General features: G+C 41.3%; 1 long non-coding RNA gene across 1 annotated transcript; it reads right to left on the reverse strand.

Annotated features, from left to right (window-relative positions):
- Positions 1-317: 317 nt before the first annotated feature.
- On the reverse strand, positions 318-7,375 carry LOC307226586. The gene is made up of 3 exons (XR_013843510.1): positions 7,259-7,375; positions 2,134-2,273; positions 318-833 (listed from the first exon to the last, which is right to left on the reverse strand). It is a non-coding gene; the product is annotated as an uncharacterized lncRNA (long non-coding RNA).
- Between the last annotated feature and the right edge of the window lie 2,541 nt (positions 7,376-9,916).

The following is a 9,916-nucleotide window of genomic DNA, read 5'->3' on the forward strand; positions in this document are numbered from 1 at the left end:
GGTTGTGTACATGTCGCCAGCTTAAAACGCAGCAAGGTCATTCTCCCCCAACCCAATTCATATTGGAGCTGGTTTGTGGGAAAATGCAGCAAAATGCAATGTTTCACAAGAAATGACTAGATAAATATGGATTGTGACTAACATTGTGTCTCTACTGCTCTCCAAATCAACATTGGGGGTGCACCGGGGGTGCAGAAAAGGTGAGAGTGTGTGCATAGTCCAACAAATGCAACTATATACCATGAATGAAACTCAACAGTGAACAGAGGAAAAATTAAAAATTAGCAGTCAGAGTCCAGTCTAGATCTACTTTCCTGAATGCTAATAATTAATATGACTTAATTCATAGACTAGAAGTACTGAAAGATGGGAAGAGGCTCGTTTCTTACAAACCAACGAATATAATAGTACTTGTACATTTTGCCTCCTATATTGGGTTTTACAAGTGCTAGAGGTTTTTTTTTTTATAAATAAAGTTGGGAATCCAGAGAATATAGTTCATTGGGGTGAGGGGAACTGGCTCCTTCTGTCCCCCACCCCCAGTAGATGTCAATGTATTTCTCTCACAGAACAACAGCTTGACTCAGCCATTGTTGAGGCACATCTGCCTTCCCATTCAGCTGCTGGAAGGCCACATGTTGTTTGCCGTCATTTTCCACGAGTCAAATCACCCATGACTACCTTATTAAAAAACTGATTTGTTTTGAAGTCTTTCTTTTTGCAAGGCTTTTCAAGACTCTGGAAGGCTAGCTCAAAGGTGCTCCTTAAATGCAGGAGGGTTACAACAACTGTGACCCAAATAACCTTTTGTTGGTTTGTTTACTGCTGTGTTCCTGGAAGAAAGGGCCAGACAGATAAGCAACATTTAAGTAGGCAGCAGTTCAAGAAACCAGTCAGCAATAAACACAGTTTGAACAGGAATGGTTAAGACACAAGAAGACCAATTCAGCCCTGCAGAAGAAACACAGCATGCTGGGAGCTCTCCATAAATAACTCATTGGCTTTCCTGATAGTTCCTAAAGTGTTTTTTCTTCTTCTGTTGGAGAAATTCACTGTTCACATTGTGGGCTCATATTTAACTCTGTGCATGTTTATTTTGAAAAATATAAAGTGACCTTTGTATTGAAAAAGGGATCTTAGCTACCTTTGGATAAGACACTAAAAAAGGAATCACAAATCTTTTTGGGTGGTGAGCACATTTGGAATTCTGAGGAAGTATCAATGCAGGTCACAAAATGGCAGCTGCAGGGGTGTGGCATAATACAAAATGGCTGCCACATATAACAGAGCAGAAAAAGAGAAAGTAATACAAAATGGTGTAGACATGCTCATCCCTAATTTCGTGCACTGTGGTTTTCTGAGCAGTTATTTGCTAAGTCCTTTCATGGCTGTCATATTATGTACTGGCAGACACCCTGGGACCCATGGGCCTCAGGTTGGTGACCCTTGTACTAAGCCATAGCTTAGCATAGCATAGTGAGAATTAGAACAAGCAACAGTGAGCCTCAGGCATTACCTCTCCTGTTTCCTCTCTTCTCCAGCCAAGCTGAGGCGATCAGAAGCTTTTGCTTCTGATACTGATTAGCTGTAGTTTAGCATTACGTTCAAACCCTAAACTGTGGCTAATCGGAACTACAGTCCGTGAAAATAAGTCAGCTTCTTCAACTATGGTTCAAAGTTGTGATTTCAAGCAAAGCATAGTTAAGTTTAACCACAGTTTGAAGGGTCTGGACAATGTAATGACATGTGGTTCGTCCTCACAACTGTGCCAGAGAAGGTGAGGCTTGTGGTTTAGTGTTTCGTCTGAATGCATTCATTGGGTAAAGGTCCACTCATTCATCCTTCACTCTGACTGCTATCACCATTTACTTGAAATAGTTTGTTTATGATAGTGTTACCACAACCAAATTGTTTCAAACCTCAGAAAACCAGTATATTACAGAATGTCCATTATGTGTTAAGTACCACATTAGTTCTGGTAAACATTGTTTTGTGGAATGCTGTGTGGTGCATTTCAGGGTGAGTGAGTTACTTTCCATTTTTCTTTTATTACACTTTGCTTACATTTTTATTACTTTGCTCTAGATGAGCCAGTTTCTATTACTGAAATCCATCTGAGAGAGATCTTATTACCTGCAAAAATAGCTTTTGATCTTTACACTTCAAAGGTAATCCTTTTCTTCTCTGCAAATGGGATAGCCTGTGATATAAATACCACCCTTTAGACATGTTTTCCAGGGATGCCTCTCAAAGAAAGCCACGGATTAGTTCATCTGTTGGTTAGAATGTGCAACTCTTTTCAGAATGTAAAAATCTGGTATTTAAAACATAAGTTTTGCATTGCAGATCAGTTTCTGATGGTTTCTTTCATCATTGTATTGTGTGTGTGATAAATTGCTAAAAGCTGCACAGGAATAATACTTATCTTTCTGGTTATAATTCCTTCCTCTTAATGGATACAAAGTTGCATGTACCTGAATCAGTTGCAAACTTTGTACTCTTAAGGTATTACCGTAAGATTCATAAGCAACTTTTGCAGAATTGGCAATGGTACTGGTTGTTTGCATTTTTTTTTAACAATGAAAAGATGTATTCTTAATGGGCTTTTTTTTTTGTAATTCTCCCCACCATCCTATTGTATGGAATAATTTTACCATTCATACTGCTTGTAGTCTCAAATCTATGAGTAGTTGCCCTTTAGCTATCTTTATGTAGCCACAATGACACTTTTCACATACAAGAGACAGGTATTATTGATTGGAGGAGGCCCATGCCAGCCCATGGACCACTTCATGCCTGGCCATGCTGACTGCTGATGCATGTTGAGCCTAGTTGCTGTCCCAATCCTTTGCTCCCAATAGATGCAGAAAATAAAGGAAAAAGACATGTTGGTCCCATTCTGTCTTCAAACCCAGTGCAGTGACAAAATCCATTTCCACTGCTGTCCACACTTCAAGAAGGATCAAGATCAGAGAACTAACAAATTAGTTAGACTGTCATTGATGAAATTGCCAATCCTGCCTAAAGCAGTCATGATCAGGAAATAGAAGAAATGACAGCAGCTCTCTTCACCCAGGCAGATCTTAAATCTGTGCTTATGTTTCCTCGTGATTTCTCTTTCTCTTGGTTTATTAACTATGCAAAGCTGCCACTGTAATGCTGGAAAGGATATTTGATGAAGAGAGAGTGCAGCCAAGCCCTATCCCTTCTGGCACATCATATATTATGTGCTGGACAGGATGAAAGGTGTAGAATCAGAGAATTGTAGAGTTGGAAGGGACCACAAGGCTTATCTAGTCCAACCCTCTGCAATGCAGGAAACTTTCACCCAGTATGAGGTTGGAACTCACTATCCTGAGATTAAGAGTCTCATGCGCTACCAACAGAGCTATACATCACATTTGTGAGGAGCTGCTACAGCCCAGAAGATCTCTACATTTTTTATTTGCATGTTTTAATCAAAGATGTTTAGATTTTAATGTTTGTGAAATTAGTTTATATACTTGCATTTGGCTTAGAAGCCTATTTTTGGCACGAAACAGTATATAAATACAAATAATAATAATAATTGAAAGCAAGGTGGGGAATTAGCAATGCAAACTCTAGCCCAGATCAACCTCCTCTCAGGGGAATGGAGCAACTTAGGATCCAGTGGCCAGTTCTGCCCATCCCCTATAACGAACTGTTTTTTTTTTTTTTAATAATATTTATTAAAGATTTTCAAATATAACAAAAAAAAAGAAAAACATCCAAATTTAAGGCCTTATTTTCAATATCATCTTTCCAGGACTTCCCCCTCCCCACCCCCTGTTGTATTCCAATTCTTTCAAATAGATTCAACAAATTCTTACCCCAAATTTTAAAATTATTATCATTAACCCAATTTAAAAAATATTTTCCCATCCCCTAAAATCGACCTGTTCCCTTCCACGAGTTCCCCTCTTTAATATAAGACACAGATTAACATAAAAGAATTAAAGAAAGAATAAAATATAATTTAACACCCTTTGGATTCCAAATTTCCCTCCCCCCTTTCCCGGTTGCGTTCCCAATGTCCATCAAATCCACTGTCTCCTGGAGCTCCCACATCTGAACCATAATCTAAGCCATAATCCTTCACCAGTCCGCTTTGCCGTCTTTTTAGTAATCTTTACCGTCTTTTAATCATCTTTAATTTCAAATGTCCAATCTTAGAAAGGGTCTATCTTCCAACTCTGTCCAGTTCTTGTTTTTCTTGTTGTTCTTGATGTTCTCTCTTCTCCTCTTTTTTCTTTTTTCTTTTTCCCCCCTGCTCTCCTGCACAAATGTTCTAATTCCAAAAAGCTTGTAATTCCTCTACAGAGGCTTTGTAATTCAGGAACAAAACATTACGTCAAGTCCCTTCCATTCTTCAATAGATAAATCTATTGTCTCCTTTAGTGTGTAGACCTCTGTAGACAAAATAGTGTTCCATTTCTGCAGTTTCCCAGGAGATAAAATCTCCGATTCAAATTCCATGCCAGCGATACTTGTAATAACCCACAGCTCCTCTAGAGGGATTATAGTAACTCAGTTTCATTCCCGATCTCACCCACCAGTCAAAGTAACTTATTATTCCTTGTTTTAAACAGTTTATATCCAATTTATAACAAATGTAACCAGCAAAGTCCTCGTAACAAAGTTCTCTTTTTGTTCTTCAGTTTTGGCAGCTCCTTTGACAGCTGTCAAAACTTCTATTTCTCCTCTCCAGGCGCTCTCACGGATCGCTCCCGGGGCTTCCGGGGGGGGGGGGTTGTATTTTAATTCACATTCCACTCTTCTCCTCCAGCCCAGCTTATAATTTCCCATCGCGAAATTAATATCTTTATCAAAAGAAAAGGTTGCGCTCGATCTTAGTTGTCAGGTCCTTTGCTTTAGCTCCTCTACAACAGGGGGGAGGTTGACTTCCTTTTTATACCTCCCCCGCTCGCTCCGAATTTAAGAAAAAATTTATTCCCCTTTTTAATCCAAGTTCCAATTACTCACGGGTTGTTCTTTTAAGTCCAGATTTTCAATGGAAGAAGTCAGCGCTCTCCACCAAATGGCATGCGGCTTCGCTCGGCAGGGGAAGCGGAGGACTCACAGCACCCCCCCGTCACCCGCTCCGCAGCCTTTAAAAAGGCTCCTTCGCGTGGTCGGGGGGGGGGCCCAAACGGTGCCAGCCGAGCAGACTCCCTCCGGAGCTCGGAGGGAGTCCGCCATTCGGCGATGGCGCCAACCCGGAAGTCCTCCCCCTATAACGAACTGTTTAGGGACCCAACACTTGCAACATAACAATTCAATGCATAGCAAAGGCTGATCTAGGGGAGGATGACCAGGCACAAAGCTTCTGGGGTGCTGCCGCAAATATGAAATCCAACAGAAGGCAAGTAGCAGTGTGGTGGATTTTGGTGTTGCGTCCATGTACCCAGCTATGCCCCCCCCCCCCGCAAACCTCAGAATAAATGCTCAGTTTAGCAGTTTCTGTTTGGTTGCTTGCTAAGCAGAGACCCTGCTGGGTTTGAGGAGTTTACTTTTAATTTTAAAAGTATATCACTTTTCTGGTGAGGTTTTTTGAGAAGATGGCCATGGCAGATGGGGGCAGAATCTCTAGACCATTTGGCTCCTTATAATATTTCAGTCTAAAAGCTGATTTAAACTCATCATGTGTGACTTCAGAGAGCAGTGTTAAAAGAGTAATAGGCACACTTTTGCTGTTTTAATTGAAAAGGCTAAGGGATACATTACTAGTTTGTAATATATAGCATGTGAGCTGCTGTCTAGGATGGAGATATGATCGTGAAAAACATTCTCTCTTCTGTCTTTAGCGGTCCAAGCTGTACAACAGAAGTGGGACTCCCCGCCCTATGTACTGAGATGTAGATGGAGTGCATTTCAGAATTCTGTCTCAGTTAAATATTAGACATTTTTAGGGGTTCATTTTCACTTTACTTTCTCCTTTCACAGAATGATTTAAAGAGGGGATGGATTAAGCAGGCCATTTTCAGAATGAAGCATCCCTTATCATTCCTCATCATTCCTCATCTGTACAGCTCCAATGTTCTTTACAAACTCGACACCAATCTCGTTATATCCGTGCACCAGACTAGTGGTTTGAGGCAGACAATGGAGGTACATATGTATTATAAAATGGTGGGGAAAGCTGCACCCGATTCAGGCTCTGCAATGGATTCTTTTCATCCAGAAGTGCATCAAGATATGCCTGCATATCTGCTTCTAATCTGTGCCAGAATAACTAGTGGTAATGTTTATTAGTGGTCCAGTGCGAAAGGCAAAGCATAAATGGACAACATCTTATTTCACATAATAGACTTTCTGCATCTAATATTGAACAGAATGCTACACCCACTGCAAACCCTTCCTCCAGGGGCAAGGGCAACAGCTTGCCCCCGCAACTGAAAATTTTGGGGGAGCCCTCAGTCTCCTGCCCCCCTATGATGCCCCTGTCCATGGATGTTATTAAGGAGCAGCCCAAGGACCTTGATCCCAGATCTCTTTCCCCTTCCTTGCTTTAAAAATACTTTCAAAAGCTTTCTATTACACATATGCTGGGCATGCTGCAAAATGCAGTGTGTCAGTGGGAGCCCACCCACCACCTCAGTTTCCTCACAGACATAAATTGGCACCTGCAAATTTGAGACATAAGCCTATGCATTAAGTGTCTTAAGAACCTAGCAACACCTCTGCTTCTTGGGATGGCCACTGACCCATTCAGCCAGGGATAGACAACACAGTGCTTCCCCTGCCATCCCATCATCCCTGTGTATTGGCCATACTGACTGGGTCTGTTGGGATTTGTGGTCCCACAAGATACGGAGGATGCTGCATTGGCTGGGCATGTGAGAGTCTCTTTAGTGGAAAAGGTTCTTTTAGGAGCAACAAGGGTGCTGTTGAAATGACAAAGTGATTGCCTTGATCTTCTTCCAAGATCTCATCTGGTGGGTGTCTTATCAGAGTGATCTCTGAGAACATAAGGCCGACTAGAAGAACAAAGGGAATTGTCTGTGTTTTACTTGGGAGTTGCATACAGAAGAGATAAATTTATGTGGCGATTTAAAAGGAGGAGGGTTGTGAACCCATCTGGAAGAAAGGAAAGCCAAGAGCCATCTAAAGAGGCTGGCTGACAACCTGCTGTTTTTATTGTTAACATGGCGTGTGGTTCAAAGCTGTCCTTCCCAAACCACACACTTCTGTGTAAAAGCGGATTACAATTATTTATAGATGTCAGCTGGCTGCTCACCTCTCTCCCAATGCAAGCACCACTGCTTCTCAAATTCCTGCACATTGACTTTTTCAAAGCGTAAGAACCTAACACTATTTTTGTTTTGGAGTGCTGTTGCCAGGTTCATTCGAGTGCACAAAGGCTGGGAAATAAGCAAGCTGACACAATATAGAATCGGGAGAGTTCCTAGGTCATAGAGCACATGATTGGTGTGCAGAAATTCCAACCCAGTGCCACCAGGTGAAGCTTCCCTAGCTGAGACCTTTGAGAATTACTGCTCCTCACTGTATGCAGCACAGCACTAAATGGACCAGCAATTTGACTCAGTCTAACTGTATATTCGTGAACCTTCCATAGTTTTATTCTTGTCACAAAATTGAATTCTGCAGCTACAGAATTTGAGATAATTTAGCTTTTTAATGCTCTCCATTCAAATTCTTCTTCCCTGCCCTCCCCTTTATGTTTGTATTCACCTCAGTTTTGCTTCCTCAGCTCTCCTTATCCTTGTCTATAACCCCCCATAGCTATCTCTTCCATTATTGTGGTGAATTATCTGTGAATCAGGACAGGACAGGACAGTTGTCTAGCATGTATTAGGTTCTGCTTACTGCTCTGTTTTTCACAAGTCACCTCACAGGAGTTAGGCGGCCATGGTTTTCAGTCTCAGGACCTGGAGAGACTTCCAGCCTTTGACAATCATTTTCTCTGTGATGAGCTTTGTTTTGCACCTGACATATAGAAAGGCAGAAGAATAGAACTGTAAATCTTTTGGCTGTAAAAACAAAAGGTTCACTCTGTCACCATGAAGCTGGACAAACCCAGGGGAATCCCTATACGGCCGTAATAATGAAAGAAGTTTATCTTCAACTCTAATTTTATGCAAAATGAATGACATCGATTAAAGTCATTTATGAATGCCCAGAATTTGGAATGTTCCTTATTGTTCATGAAATATATTTCATTGGGCTTAATATTCTATTTTTAAAAAGGGAAAACTTTGTACTATACCTCTCTACGATCACCCACAGACTTCATTTTTATAACTGGGTAGCTATGCTGACGTTGAGCTGCTTATGGTGGCCTTGTGGTGTTTAACTAAGGCCATGAAAATGGCTGGATTTGTGCTTTCCCTGTGCTTAGGCAAAATGTGTTTAAGAGGCACAGTCTCAAAGTAAATTGAGGTGAGTTTTTTTTGAAGAGAGAAACAAGCTGTTCCTCAAAAACCATTAAGGGTTCTGTCACCCGGAACATCCCCATCCTGTTGACCTTATTTACAGGTTTATTTATTTATTTCGCTGAAAAACGGAATGCCATAACTTTGATATATAGACCTGGAGAGCATTCGCTTTCTGTAAAAGGAGGTGCTGTGCAAAATGGCCAAGAGAATCTGTGCGTGCCCCAGCAACATAAACAAGTCTAAGCACAGTGAAAGGTATCATACACGATGGGTGCTTTTTCTTTTCTCGTGTAGCCATACACTTTGGAGGCGAAGCAATTTGGCCTCTTGCCATGGTTACCAGTGCAATAATGCATTGAGAGAGGGGTGGGGGAGGGAGACGGGTAATAAAAGTGACAGCTGTGGAGTGTTATTGACAGTCCTTTTAAATGGCAAACTGGGTCTGCATTTGTCCTGATTGTCACAGAGCAGCTTCTTAGTACAAGGGAAGGACCAAGGACTGCAATACAGAAACTCGTTATTTCACCAGATCAAGCCCCACATACAGACTTTTATTTTGAGGAGTAGGTGCTGGGGTTGCACATTGCAGGTACTGAGTGTGTTGTGTGCTTACAAGGCATAAGGTTTTTTGATGGGTTGCAATGTCTGCTCCTTGTTAGCTGTGGTGGGCTCTTTTGCTCCCTATTAAGTGGAACGCCTTTTGTTTTAGGGGAATAGTCATTGTAAGAACATAAGATGGCCCTTGCCGGATCAGACCAAAACCATATCTAGTCCAGCATCCTATTCACACAGCATTTGACCAAAGGACTATGGGAAGCCTGCAAGGAAGGTATGAGCACAGTACCGCTCTCCTGCTTGTGAACCCTAGTGACTGTTATTTGGAATCATACTGCCTCCAGTACACTGGAAGTAGGACACAGCCATTGTGGCTATTAGTTATTGATAGCTCTGTCTTCCATGAATTTGTCTAATACCCTTTTGAAGCTGCCGAATCTGGTGGCCATCACCACATCTACTAGAAGCAGATTCTATAGGTTACCTGTACACTGTATAAATAAGTATTTCCTTTTGTGTTTCCTGAATTTTGCTTCAGTTCAGCTTTATTAGATGGCCCATGGCTGTAGTATAATGAGAGATGGATAAAATGTTTCTGTCTCTCCCCCCACTCATGCATAATTTTAATGCAGCTCTATCATGTCTCCCTCCTTACTTGGCTTTTTTCATTCTCAAGAGACCTTTCGTCAAAAGGGAGTTGCTCCAGTCCCTTGATTATTTTGGTTGGCCTTTAGGGCACCTTTCCTGGCTCTACAATATTCTTTTTGAGATGAAGAAATCAGAACTGTACATGGTATTCCAAAGGTGGTCACACCATAGATTTGTATAATGGCATTATAAAACTGTCAGTTTTATTTTTAACCCTAATTGACATCAAGTTTTCTTTGTGCAGGGAATTTAAAATTGGAAATGAAATACCTCACCTGCAATGACAACCCAGAGAC

This window comes from Podarcis cretensis (genome assembly GCF_951804945.1).
Source record: "Podarcis cretensis genome assembly, chromosome: 1".
NCBI lineage: Eukaryota > Metazoa > Chordata > Lepidosauria > Squamata > Lacertidae > Podarcis > Podarcis cretensis.